This window comes from Nycticebus coucang, chromosome 3 (genome assembly GCF_027406575.1).
Source record: "Nycticebus coucang isolate mNycCou1 chromosome 3, mNycCou1.pri, whole genome shotgun sequence".
Lineage (NCBI taxonomy): Eukaryota > Metazoa > Chordata > Mammalia > Primates > Lorisidae > Nycticebus > Nycticebus coucang.
In genome coordinates, this window is record NC_069782.1 from 55,588,274 (window position 1) to 55,600,891 (window position 12,618).

General features: G+C 35.8%; 1 non-coding gene across 1 annotated transcript; it reads left to right on the forward strand.

The window, feature by feature from the left end:
• The first annotated feature begins 2,471 nt into the window (after window positions 1-2,471).
• LOC128582780 (U1 spliceosomal RNA) lies at window positions 2,472-2,635 on the forward strand. Its single transcript, XR_008379224.1, has one exon. It is a non-coding gene; the product is annotated as a U1 spliceosomal RNA (small nuclear RNA).
• Window positions 2,636-12,618: the final 9,983 nt, after the last annotated feature.

Genomic DNA, 12,618 nt, shown 5'->3' on the forward strand with positions numbered 1-12,618 from the left:
CAGCATCTGTGGCCAAAACTCTGAAAGGGGGCTTTGTAAGGTTGTAGGGGATATGCTACAATTACAAAGCCTCGTGATTTGGCAAGGGGCTGATTAACTCTACTCCTTTAGATCCCCAATTCAATCTCATTCTACCAGTTTTAATAACTTAATGGTGGAAAATAAACATGGGGTGGAACCAATGGAAGAACTCTGGCAACATGAATCACCAGAGTAGATTCTCCGCACCACCACCAATGAATGACATAGGAGATACAATTGAAGATGCCATGCATAGACAAATGGATGAAATCTCAGAAATTGAATTCAGAATATGGATGGCAAATAAGATGAATAGAATAGAAGAAAAGTTAGGAATTGAAATCCAGAGAATAGTTCTAAAGTTGTCTCAAGAAATTAATGACCAAAGATATGGACACAATGAGAAAAGAGGTAGCAGAGCTCAAAGCAATGAAAAAGTTATTCAAGGAGTTCTGAAATACAGTAGAATCCCTCAGTAATAGAGTTGACTGGGAAGAAGAAAGGATCTCTGAAATTGAAGATAAAGCTTTTGAACGTTCCCAAATGCTCAAAGACACAGACAAATGGAGATCACTCCAAATGTGGGATCACTCCAAAGGATCAAACATCTTATAGGAATTCCTGAAGGAGAAGAGGATGGTCCTAAAGGTACAGATGCTCTACTCCAAGAGATTATGGAGGAGCATTTCCAAGCATGGCGAGAGATACAGAAATTTAGATAGTAGACTGTTTCAGAACCCCAGCAAGGCTCAATCCAAATAAAGCATCTTCTAGACACATTGTGATTAACTTTTCCAAAGTTAAGACAAAGGAGAAAATTATGCAAGCAGCCAGACATAAGAAAAGCATTACCTACAAAGGGAGAAATATCAGAATGCCTGCAGATCTCTCAGCCAAAGCTGTTCAAGCCAGAAGAGCATGGTCATTGACCTTCAATATCATAAAACAATACAACTTCTGGCCCAGGATCCTGTATCCAGTTAAACTGAGTTTCATTGTAATGGAGAAATCAAATACTTTACTGACATACACATGTTGAAGAAATTTGCCATAAGTAAACCAGCTCTCCAGGATATTCTCAGACCCATCCTCCATAATGACCGGCACAATGTTCTACCTCCAAATTAAACTCACCCAGAAATTTTTGAACAAAACCCAACCTTCACAGTGGTGAAAGGATTAAAAATATCCACTAGACATTTGGAAAACATGACACCCAAAACACTACCATGCTTATCAATTCTATCAATTAATGTGAATGGTTTAAATTGTCCTCTAAAGAGGCACAGGATGGCTGACTGGATGCATAAACTCAGACCAGATATCAACTGAATTCAAGAATCTCATCTTACCTTAAGGGATAAAAATAGACTCAGGGTGAAGGGGCAGACATCTATAATACAGGCAAATGGAAATAAGAAAAAAAGCAGGGGTTGCAATTTTATTTGTAGATCCAATTGCCTTTAAACTGACAAAGGTAAAGAAAGATAAGGATGGTCACTATATATTCGTCAAGGGAAACACCCAACATGAAGAGATTTTTATAATTAACAACATTTATGCACCCTACCAGAATGCTCCTCAATTTATAAAGCAGAACAACTTGATATCTTCCTGCACTATAATAGTTGGAGATTTTAACACCCCTTTGACAGTTTTGGATAGATTTCCCAAGAAGAAACTAACCAAAGAAATAATAGGCTTAAACCTGACCCTAGAACAAATGGACTTAAAAGACCTCTACAGAACATATCATCCTAATAAAACAGAACATACATTCTTCTCATCAGCCCACAGATTATCCTCCAAAATTGATCATATCTTAGGACACAAGTCTATCCTCAGCAAATTTAAAAGAATAGAAATTATTTCTTGTATCTTCTCAGATCACCAGAATAAAAGTTGAACTCGACAGCTACAGGAATCTTCATACTCAAACAAAGTAATGGAAACTAAATAATTTTAGGCTGAATGATAGCTGAGTGAAAGATGAGGTTAAGAAGGAAATCACCTAGAGGGAGGATTATTAAGGGGACCACACCTATGGAACACAAATGGTATAGAACACAAATGTCTTAACACTGTAATTGGGTAAATGAGGTGAAGGCTATGTTGATTAGTAGGATATAAGCACTCCAATTTGTACAAATAATCAACACATTGAATCCCAAAATGGCATAAATGTATTCATGATCTATGTACAAATGACTTAATGAAAAAAAAAAAGAAGGAAATTACCAAATTTTTGGAACAAAATGACAATAAAGACACAAATTATCAAAACCTGTGGGATACTGCAAAGGCATTCCTAAGAGGGAAATTTATAGCATTGGAAACCTTCATCAGGAAAACAAGAAAGAGAGGAAGCCAACAACTTAATGGATCATCTCAAGCAACAGGAAAAGGAAAAACATTCCAACCCCAAACCCAGCAGAAGAAAATAAATAACCATACTTACCTGGCAGGGGAGATACCATGATCACGAAGGTGGTTTTCCCAGGGCGAGGCTTATCCATTGCACTCCGGATGTGCTGACCCCTGCGATTTCCCCAAATGTGGGAAACTCAACTGCATAATTTGTGGTAGTGGGGGACTGTGTTCGCGCTTTCCCCTTAAAAAAAAAAATAAATAAATAACCAAAATAAGAGCAGAATTAAATGAAATTGAAAACAAAAGAATCATTGAGAAGATCAACAAAACAAAAAGTTGGTTTTCTTTAAAAATTAATAAAATTTATAAACCTTTGGCCAACCTAACCAGAAACAGAAAATTAAAATCTCTAATATCATTTATCAGAAATGATAAAGGAGAAATAACAACAGACACCTCAGAAATTCAAAAAATTCTCAATGATTATAAAAAACTCTATTCTCAGAAATATGAAAATCTGAAGGAAATGGACCTATACCTGGGAGCATGTCACCTTCCTAAACTCAACCAGAAAGAATTAGAAATTCTGAATAGACCTATATCAATCACTGAAATAGCATCAACTATACAAAATCTCCCACAAAAGAAAAGTCTGGGACCAGATGGCTTCACATCCGAAAATGAATATGCAACCTCTTCCCAAACATAGAAAAAGAAGGAATAGTTCCCAACACATTCTATGAAGCAACTATCACTCTGATCCCCAAACCAGGAAAGGATCCAAAAAAGAAAAAAATTATAGACCAATATCATTAATGAATATTGATGCAAAAATATTACATAAGATCTTATCAAACAGAATTCAACAACACATCAAAAAAATTGTACACCATGATCAAGTTTGTTTTATTTCAGGGTTGCTAGGTTAGTTCAACATATACAAATCCATAAATATAATGCATCACATAAATAAAATAAAAAACAAAGACCATATGATTCTCTCAATTGATACAGAAAAAGCTTTTGATAATATCCAGCATTCTTTCATAATCAGAACATTTAAGAAAATAGGCATAGACAGGACATTTCTTAAACTGATAGAGGCCATTTACAGCAAACCCACAGCCAATATCATATTGAATAGAGAAAAATTGAAAACATTTCCACTCAGATCAGGAACTAGGCAAAGATGCCCATTGTCTCCACTGCTATTCAACATAGTATTGGAAGTCTTAGCCATCGCAATCAGGCAAGAGAAGGTGATCAAAGGTATGAAAATAGGGTTAGAGGAGATCAAACTCTTACTCTTCACAGATGATATGATCCTATACCTAGAAAATCCCCAGGGACTCAACTACAAAACAGTTAGAAGTGATCAAGGAACAGCTGGCACAAAAATAGAGAGGTAGATTTATGGAACAGAATAGAGAACCAAGAGATGAACCCAGCTACTTATTTTCATTTGATCTTTGATAAGTCTATTAAAACATTCAGTGGGTGAAAGACACCCTATTTAACAAATGGGGCTGTATGAACTGGCTGGAGACCTGTAGAAGACTGAAACTGGACCCACACCTTTCCCCATTAACAAAAATTGATTCTCACTGGATAAAGGATTTAAACTTAAGACATAAAACTATAAAAATACTAGAAGAGAGTGCAGTGAAAACATTTGAAGAAATTGGCCTGGGAGATTATTTTATGAGGAGGAAGCCCTGGGCAATTGAAGCAACACAAAAAATATATTACTGGGATCTGATAAAACTAAAAAGCTTCTTCACAGCCAAGAGCACAGTAAGTAAAGCAAACAGACCACCTTCAGAATGGGAGAAGATTTTTGCAGGTTATACTTCCCACAAAGGTCTGATAACTAGAATCTACAGAGAAGTCAAACTAATCAATAAGAAAAGAATAAATAACCCCATTTCTATGTGGGCAAGAGTCTTGAACAGAAACTTCTCTGATGAAGACAGGCACATGGCCTATAAACACATGAAAAAATGCTTATCATTCTTAATCATCAGAGAAATGCCAATCAAAACCACTTTGAGATATTATCTAACTCCCACATCACAAAATCCCAACACTACAGATGTTGGCGTGGATGTGGAGTGAAGGGAATGTTTCTACACTGCTGGTGGGAATGCAAGCTAATACAACCTTTTTCGAAAGAAGTTTGGAGAACACTCAAGGAACTAAAAGTAGACCTACCGGTTGATCCTGCAATTTCTCTACTAGGTATATACCCAGGTGATCAAAAATTATTTTACAACAAAGACATTTGTACCAGAATGTTTATTGCAGCCCAATTCATAATAGCCAGACATGAAAACAGCCCAAGTGCCCATCAACCCATAAATGGATTAACAAATGGTGGTATATGTACACCATGGAATACTATGCAGCCATAAAAAAGATGGAGCCTTCACATCTTTTATGTTTACCTGGATGGAGCTGGAACATATTCTTCTTAGTAAAGTACCTCAATAATGGAAAAAAAAGTATCCAATGTACTCAATACTACTATGAAATCAATATATAACCACCTACACAGTCATAGGAATGATAAAACACACTATAGTCCATAAAGTAAGAGGAGAGAGGATAAAGATGGGTGGGGGGAGGCCAGGAGGAGTGAGGGCATTTGGGGGAACCTCACCTAATGTGTATAATGCAATGGTGGGTGAAGGCCAGTTCCCTTTCCATGGGGCCAGGTAACAGCAAAGCACATATATTCGCTACTATTTCCTGGGAGGGTAAAAGTCCAGCTGCCCTCAGTAATAACTGTCAGCTTCCCTTTAGCGGCTGGGCAAAGTCTTTTAGCACAGGGTTATATTCTGTTTCATGATCTTTTGTTTCTTCTCCACCCCTTCGTCTTACCAAGAAGGCAGAAATAAGAAGATGCCAGTGTTCCATCTGGGTTTGGAGCTGGCTTCGCCCTCTCGGCCCTCTCCCTGCCTATCCGTATCTCTGCCCTGTTATTCCAACTCTTTGTCTCTGCTTCAAGTCGTTTGAAAAAATGTTTATAGGGCCACATTTATACCTTAAACATGTCCTTTCTTCCAGTATGAAGGATGGTTTGTTGGGACCTTGGAGAAAATAACATCTTCTCAACTGACAGAACAGAGCTGAACAAATTGGGGAGGGAACACATCAAGGACTAACAACTTCAGAAGGAATTTGCAGGTCGGGTGATCTCTTGACTAAAAAATAATTTGCTGTCTGCATCTTCAGGGCAAGGAAACAGTGCTCAAAGCTAGCTTTGTGTGTGTGGGGGGGACATCCTCTGGCATTATAGAGAACACAGATGCCCCAGTTTCATTTCTGACTCAATATATCCGAATTCCAAAGAAGGACCCCTTCAGGGTCTGTGTTTGTTCTGAGCCTCACCAGTGGTTCTGTTTCACTTTAACTGCCCCACCCCACTCCCCCCCACCCCCCGGCCCCGTTCTTGTGTAAATATGGAAGATGTCCATGATATTGATGTGCGTGGACAACATGTATATGTATCCTGGATGTGTTACAGCTACCCATCAATTCCTCCTGAGTGTTTTGTAACAGACTTCAGGCAGAACTTTTTTTGGTTGTTTTTCTAACCTAAAATGGTCAAACCCCATTCCTCAGATCTGTCTAAATATTTTTAGTCTCTTTTATTGTTCCCGTCTCTTATGCTCTAACTTGTTTTCACTCTATATTTTCTAGTACCTAGGTACATACATATACACAAACACATATATAACATTTCAGAATAATGTGTTAATATTATCTCAAAATAATTCAGGTAAATATATAATCTTAAAATAATTCACATATATATGTTAGTAAATATATATTACCTAAATTATTTTCAGATTTTAAAATAAATATCTCCTTTTTCTTAAAAAGTCAGTCTAAGTTGATTCATTTTCAGTATTTCTTTTTTTTATTGTTGGGGATTCATTGAGGGTCCAATAAGCCAAAGACCTCATGAAAAACTGTTTTTGAGTTTTATTTAAATTATAGATAATATCTGATAAATAATTCTGAAGAAATCCCAGGTAGTAATTTTTTTTCTTTTTTTATTTCAGAGTAATATGAGGGTGCAAATTTTAGGTTACATCGTTTTCATTTCTAAGATAAAATTCAAGTCGTAGTTGAGCCTTTCACGATGCAATGATTTTTGAAGAATAGAGCTGTATTTTTCATTTCCCATCAATTCTTTTTTCCACATGTAATTATACACATTTTAAAACAAACAACATAGATGAAAGAATTTTAGAGTGAGCATTGATACAGCCACTACTTGGCTGACCGTTTTACCTGACTTATGCTTCAAATATCTGTCCAGCCTCTCTTCTCCCCACTGATCTACTAATCAATGTTATTTTGATGCATATCATATTTACATATCAATTTAAATAATTGTCATAGATATTACTAATGTTGATGGTGACAAAATACTTCAACTTCATATTGTCTGTCACTTAACCAAGCAAGTTTTCATTCAAAATACTTCCCTGGTGAAAGATAACATGGGTCAGACTCCATTCTGAGGACATAAATTTACGTCATCTTTTGTTTCAATGGAATTAAAAACAATGGTATTAAATCTCTGTATAATAAAATGTATATTTTTTTAACATTTAATTGCTTTTATAACACAATAGGGAAATAACAAACTATTGACCAGAAATATTTGATAAATGCTTACTATTACCCACTTACTATTTGATAATGCTTACTATTAGGAAAAGGATCAGTTGAAAGTAGAACAGTTAAGTATTAACACGCATCCAGTTTTTGTCCTTGTACCCTCAAATGTGGTTTATGAGTTCACAATAGGTCCCAGAAGCAGAAATGCATACTGAATTTCTGGAAGAAAAGAAAAAGAAATAGAAAAAGAATATAAAGTATTCAGAAAAAGTAAAGGATACAAATTGATTTTGAATAAAAATTTTATTTACTTAGTATCAAATTACCTGATTATTTTTAATTAATAAAAGAGATTTACTGAATTAGAAGACAAATTTGGAATCTGTTTATGATACTGATAGGCAAACATGATATGAATAAAAGCTGTTGCAGAAGAATGCTTATCTAAAATGCAAAACCTGTGCCACCTAGTATAATATGTTCAGTAATTGATGTGTGTGTAAACATTTGAGGATCAACATGACAGTGCATCATGTCATGTTAACGGCATTCTCAACAAAACTACAGTAGTTAAAGGCTCAGGAGTCATTTTGATATTTTGATTTTTAAATTTCAGTAACAGTCTATATTTATCACATTGCTACCTATCTGGTATTATTTATGATTTTAATTTATGGGACCCAATAATCAAGAAAAACTTGGAAGGATAGCCTGGCATGGAGTACAATTGCAGGGATCAAGATTGCAAGGGTCTGACCTCTGCCACTGTGTCACCTTGAATGAATCATTCCCCCTTTCTTGGACTCATTTCCCGAACTGGAAAGAGTGGGTTGGACTAAGTGATCTCCAAGGTTGTTTTCCAACTCTAAAATTCTGTGACTTACTAAAATATATATATTTTTTCGTCTGAAAACATATGTTCAAACTAATTTCTCATAAAGAAAACTGTAATAACCCCATCTTCGACAGAGAGCCATTTCAGAGCCAAGTGAAGTATGTAATTTATTAGATTTAACATAAATACAGGAGGCTTTCCACTTAATGTCTTAAAGCAGTTTAACCACTTTAAATTTTAGCAATTGTACTAATCACATAGCAAGCACTTTGAAAAGATTTGCTGCTCATGTATACGAATAATTTTTAATGTCTTAAAAGGGGTGCTACTAGCTTGCATGATTTCAAAAGACATAATTGTGAATACACAGTGTCAGAATTGAGGGGTTGGTATTTACCCTAGACATCAGACTTTTAAAAAGCAACATGCAGGTGGCGCCTGTGGCTCAAAGGAGTAGGGCACTGGCCCCATATGCTGGAGGTGGTGGATTCAAACCCAGCCCTAGACAAAAACTGCAAAAAAAAAAAAAAAAAAAAAGCAACATGCAATCACAACGCCTTTGTGGCTCAAAGCATGTAAGGTTTTGTTGAAATTGTGTCAAAGCATGCTATAGAACAGGATAGGACGGCCATTGCCCTAGTCTTTTTGGAGGACCAGAAATAAATGCTATATTTTAGCATAAAATTTGTACCAAAGTTTTATTTACCCTGTTTCAAGCCATGAGTCAGACATGTTTTTCTCTTAATAGATAGGACTGAGATATTTTTTCAGTAGCACTTGTGTGAAATCAATAATTCTTGTGCCATCCATCTATTAAATAATTGTAATGCGGCCCACTTTAAGCCCTTTACAAAATGTATTGACAGCCTTTGAGATACTTTATTGCTGAAATCTGATCTTTTTTGCTCCCCACAAAAATCTACTTAGGAGATGTCACCTGTGACCCTCATGGTGTAGTTGGCCACCTGGAAACGCCCCTGAAGACTTGTGTTCACAGGTTTATTCCATTTTAACAGATGTTTTGATCCATAGTGTATAGGCTACATACAAATAAATATGTTCTGAATATTTCTTTGGTTGATAACATTTTTAGAGATATGTTTCTAAGGAATAAAGATTATTCTTGATTTTTTTTATTGTTAAATCATAGCTGTGTACATTAGTGCAATCAAGGGGTACAATGTGTGGGTTTCATATACAATCTGAAATATTCTGATCAAACTGTTCAATGTAGCCTTCCTGGCATTTTCTTAGTTATTGTATGTAGACATTTGTATTCTGCATTTAGTAAGTTTCGCCTGTACCCATTCTAAGATGCATTGTAGGTGTGGCCCCACCCATTACCCACCCCAACCACCCCCCTCCCTTCCCCTCCCTTGGCCCTTTCCCCATATTCTTGTGCTATAGTTTGGTTATAGCCTTCATATGAAAGCTATAAATTAGCTTCATAGTAGGGCTGAGTACATTGGATACTTTGTCTTCCATTCTTGAGATACTTTGCTAAGAAGAATATGTTCCAGCTCCATCCATGTAAACATGAAAGAGGTAAAGTCTCCATCTGTCTTTAAGGCTGCATAATATTCCATGGTATATATGTACCACAATTTGCTAGTCCATTCGTGGATCGATGGGCACTTGGGCTTCTTCCATTACTTAACAATTATGAATTGGGCTGCAGTAAACATTCTGGTACAGATGTCTTTATTATATTGTGATTTTTGGTCTTCTGGGTATATACCTAGTAAAGGAATTATAGGATTGAATGGCAGGTCTATTTTTATTTTTATTTTTTTGACATCATTATTATCATATTTTAATAATTTTAATTGCTACAAAACAATATCAGAACTTTTAATTAATGAAGAAAGAATAAAAATCAAATTAAAAAGATTTTATGTCAAGAAACTGTTTTCACTTTCTAATTTAGTTTCTTTCTTTTTTTTTTTTTTTTAGTACCCAATGTACTCACGCTTATTATGAAACTAATGTAGGACCTTCACATGAAAGCTATAACCCAGTTACAACCTAAGAGGGGGGCAGGTCTATTTTTAGATCTCTAAGTATTCTCCAAACATCCTTCCAAAAGGAACGTATTAGTGTGCATTCCCATCAGCAGTGTAGAAATGTGTCCTTTTCTCCACATCCACGCCAACATCTCTGGTTTTGGTATTTTGTTATGTGGGGTACTCTTACTGGGGTTAGGTGATATTTCAAAGTAGTTTTGATTTGCATTTCTTTGATGATTAAAGATGATGAGCTTTTTCTCATGTGTTTGTAGATCATGTGTCTATCTTCTTTAGAGAAGTTTCTCTTCAAGTCCCTTGCCCACCCTGAGATGGGATCACATGTTCATTTTTTGCTAATACGTTTGAATTCTCTGTGGATTCTGGTTATTAAACCTTTATTGGAGGTATAACCTGCAAATATTTTCTCCCATTCTGAGGGCTGTCTGCCTGCTTTACTTACTATGTTCTTGGCTGTGCAGAAGCTTTTTAGTTTGATCAGGTCTCAGTAATGTATTTTTCATACTGCTTCAAATGCCAGGGGAGTCCTCCTCATAAAGTATTCACCCAGGCCGATTCCCTCAAGAGTTTCCCTGCACTTTCTTCAAGTATTTTTTTAGTTTCATGTCTTAAGTTTAAATATTTTATCCAGTGAGAGTCTTAGTTAATGGTGAAAGGTGTGGGTCCAGTTTCAGTCTTTTACAGGTCGCCAGCCAGTTTACCCAGCACCATTTGTTAAATAGAGAATCTTTTCCCCACTGAATGTTTTGAATTGGCTTGTCAAAGATCAAATAACGGTAAGTAGCTGTATTCATCGCTTGGTTCTCTATTCTGTTTCAGACATCTACTTCTCTGTTTTTTGTGCCAGTGCTATGCTCTTTTGATCGCTATTGATTTATAGCAGAGTCTCAAGTCTGGTAGTGTGATTCCTCCTGCTTTGTTTTCATTGCTGAGTAATGTTTTGGCTATTTGAGGTTTTTTCTGATTCCATATAAAACGAAGTATTATTTTTTTCAAGATCTTTAAAATATTACAATGGAGCTTTAATAGGAATTACATTAAAATTAAATATTGCTTTTGGTAGTACAGACATTTTAATAATGTTGATTCTTCCCAGCCATGAGCATGGTATGTTTTTCCATTTGTTAACATCTTCAGTTATTTCTTTTCTTAAAGTTTCATAGTTCTGTTAGTAGAGATCTTTCAGGTCCTTTGTTAGGTATACTCCCAAATATTTCATCTTCTTTGGCACTACTGTGAAAGGAATAGAGCCCTTGACTGTTTTTTCGGCTTGGCTGTTGTTGGTATATATAAAGGCTACAGATTTATGAGTGTTGATTTTGTAGCCTGAGACATTGCTGTATTCCTTGACCACTTCTAAAAGTTTTGTAGTAGAATCCGTAGTGTTTTCCAGATACACGATCATATCATCTGCAAAGAGTGAAAGTTTGATCTCTTCTGACCCTATGTGGATACTCTTGATCGCCTTTTCTTCCCTAATTGCAATGGCTAAAACTTCCATTATGATGTTAAAGAGCAATGGAGACAACAGGCAACCTTGCCTGGCTCCTGATATGTGGAAATAATTTCAATTTAACTCCATTCAATACGATATTGGCTGTGGGTTTGCTGTAGATGGCCTCTATCAGTTTAAGAAATGTCTCCTCTATACCAATTTTCTTAAGTGTTCTGATCATGAAGGGATGCTGGATATTATCAAAAGCTTTTTCTGCATCGATTGAGAGAATCATATGGTCTTTGTTTTTTAATTTGTTTATGTGCTGAATTACATTTATAGATTTATGGATATTGAACCAGCCTTGACACCCTGGGATAAAACCGACTTGGTCATGATGTATAATTTGTTTGATGTGTTGCTGGATTCTGTTTGTTAGGATCTTGTTGAATATTTTTGCATCTATATTCATTAGTGATATTGGTCTAAAATTTTCTTTTTCTGTTGGGTCTTTTCCTGGTTTGGGGGTCAGGGTGATGTTTGCTTCATAGAACGTGTTGGGTAGTCTTCCTTATTTTTCTACCTTTTGGAACAGGTTGAGTATTATAGGTACTAATTCCTCTTTAAAGGTTTGGTAGAATTCTGACGTGAAACCATCTGGTCCCGGGCTTTTCTTTTTAGGGAGGTTTTGTATGGTTGATGCTATTTCAGAACTTGATATGGGCCTGTTCAACATTTCCACTTGATTCTGGCTAAGTCTTGGAAGGTGATGTGCTTCCAAGTATTGGTCAATTTCCTTCAGATTTTCATATTTCTGAGAATAAAGTTTCTTGTAATATTCATTGAGGATTTTTTTGATTTCTGAGGAGTCTGTTGTTATTTCGTCTTTGTCGTTTCTGATTGATGAGATTAGAGATTTCACTCTTTTTTTCCTGATTAGGTTGGCCAAAGGTTTATCTATTTTATTGACCTTTTCAAAAAACCAGCTTTTTGATTTATGTATCTGATGTATTATTCTTTTGTTTTCAATTTTATTTAATTCTGCTCTAATTTTGGTTATTTCTTTTCTTCTACTGGGTTTGGGGTTGGAATGTTCTTCCTTTTCCAGTTGCCTGAGATGTCCCATTAAGTTATTAACTTCCTCTTTCTCTGTTCACTTGAGGAAGGCTTGCAGTGCTATAAATTTCTCTCTTAGAACTGCCTTTGTGGTGTCCCAGAGGTTTTGATAGTTTGTGTCCTCATTGTCGTTTTGTTCCAAAAAATTGGCGATTTCTTTCTTAATCTCCTCTCTGACCCAGTTA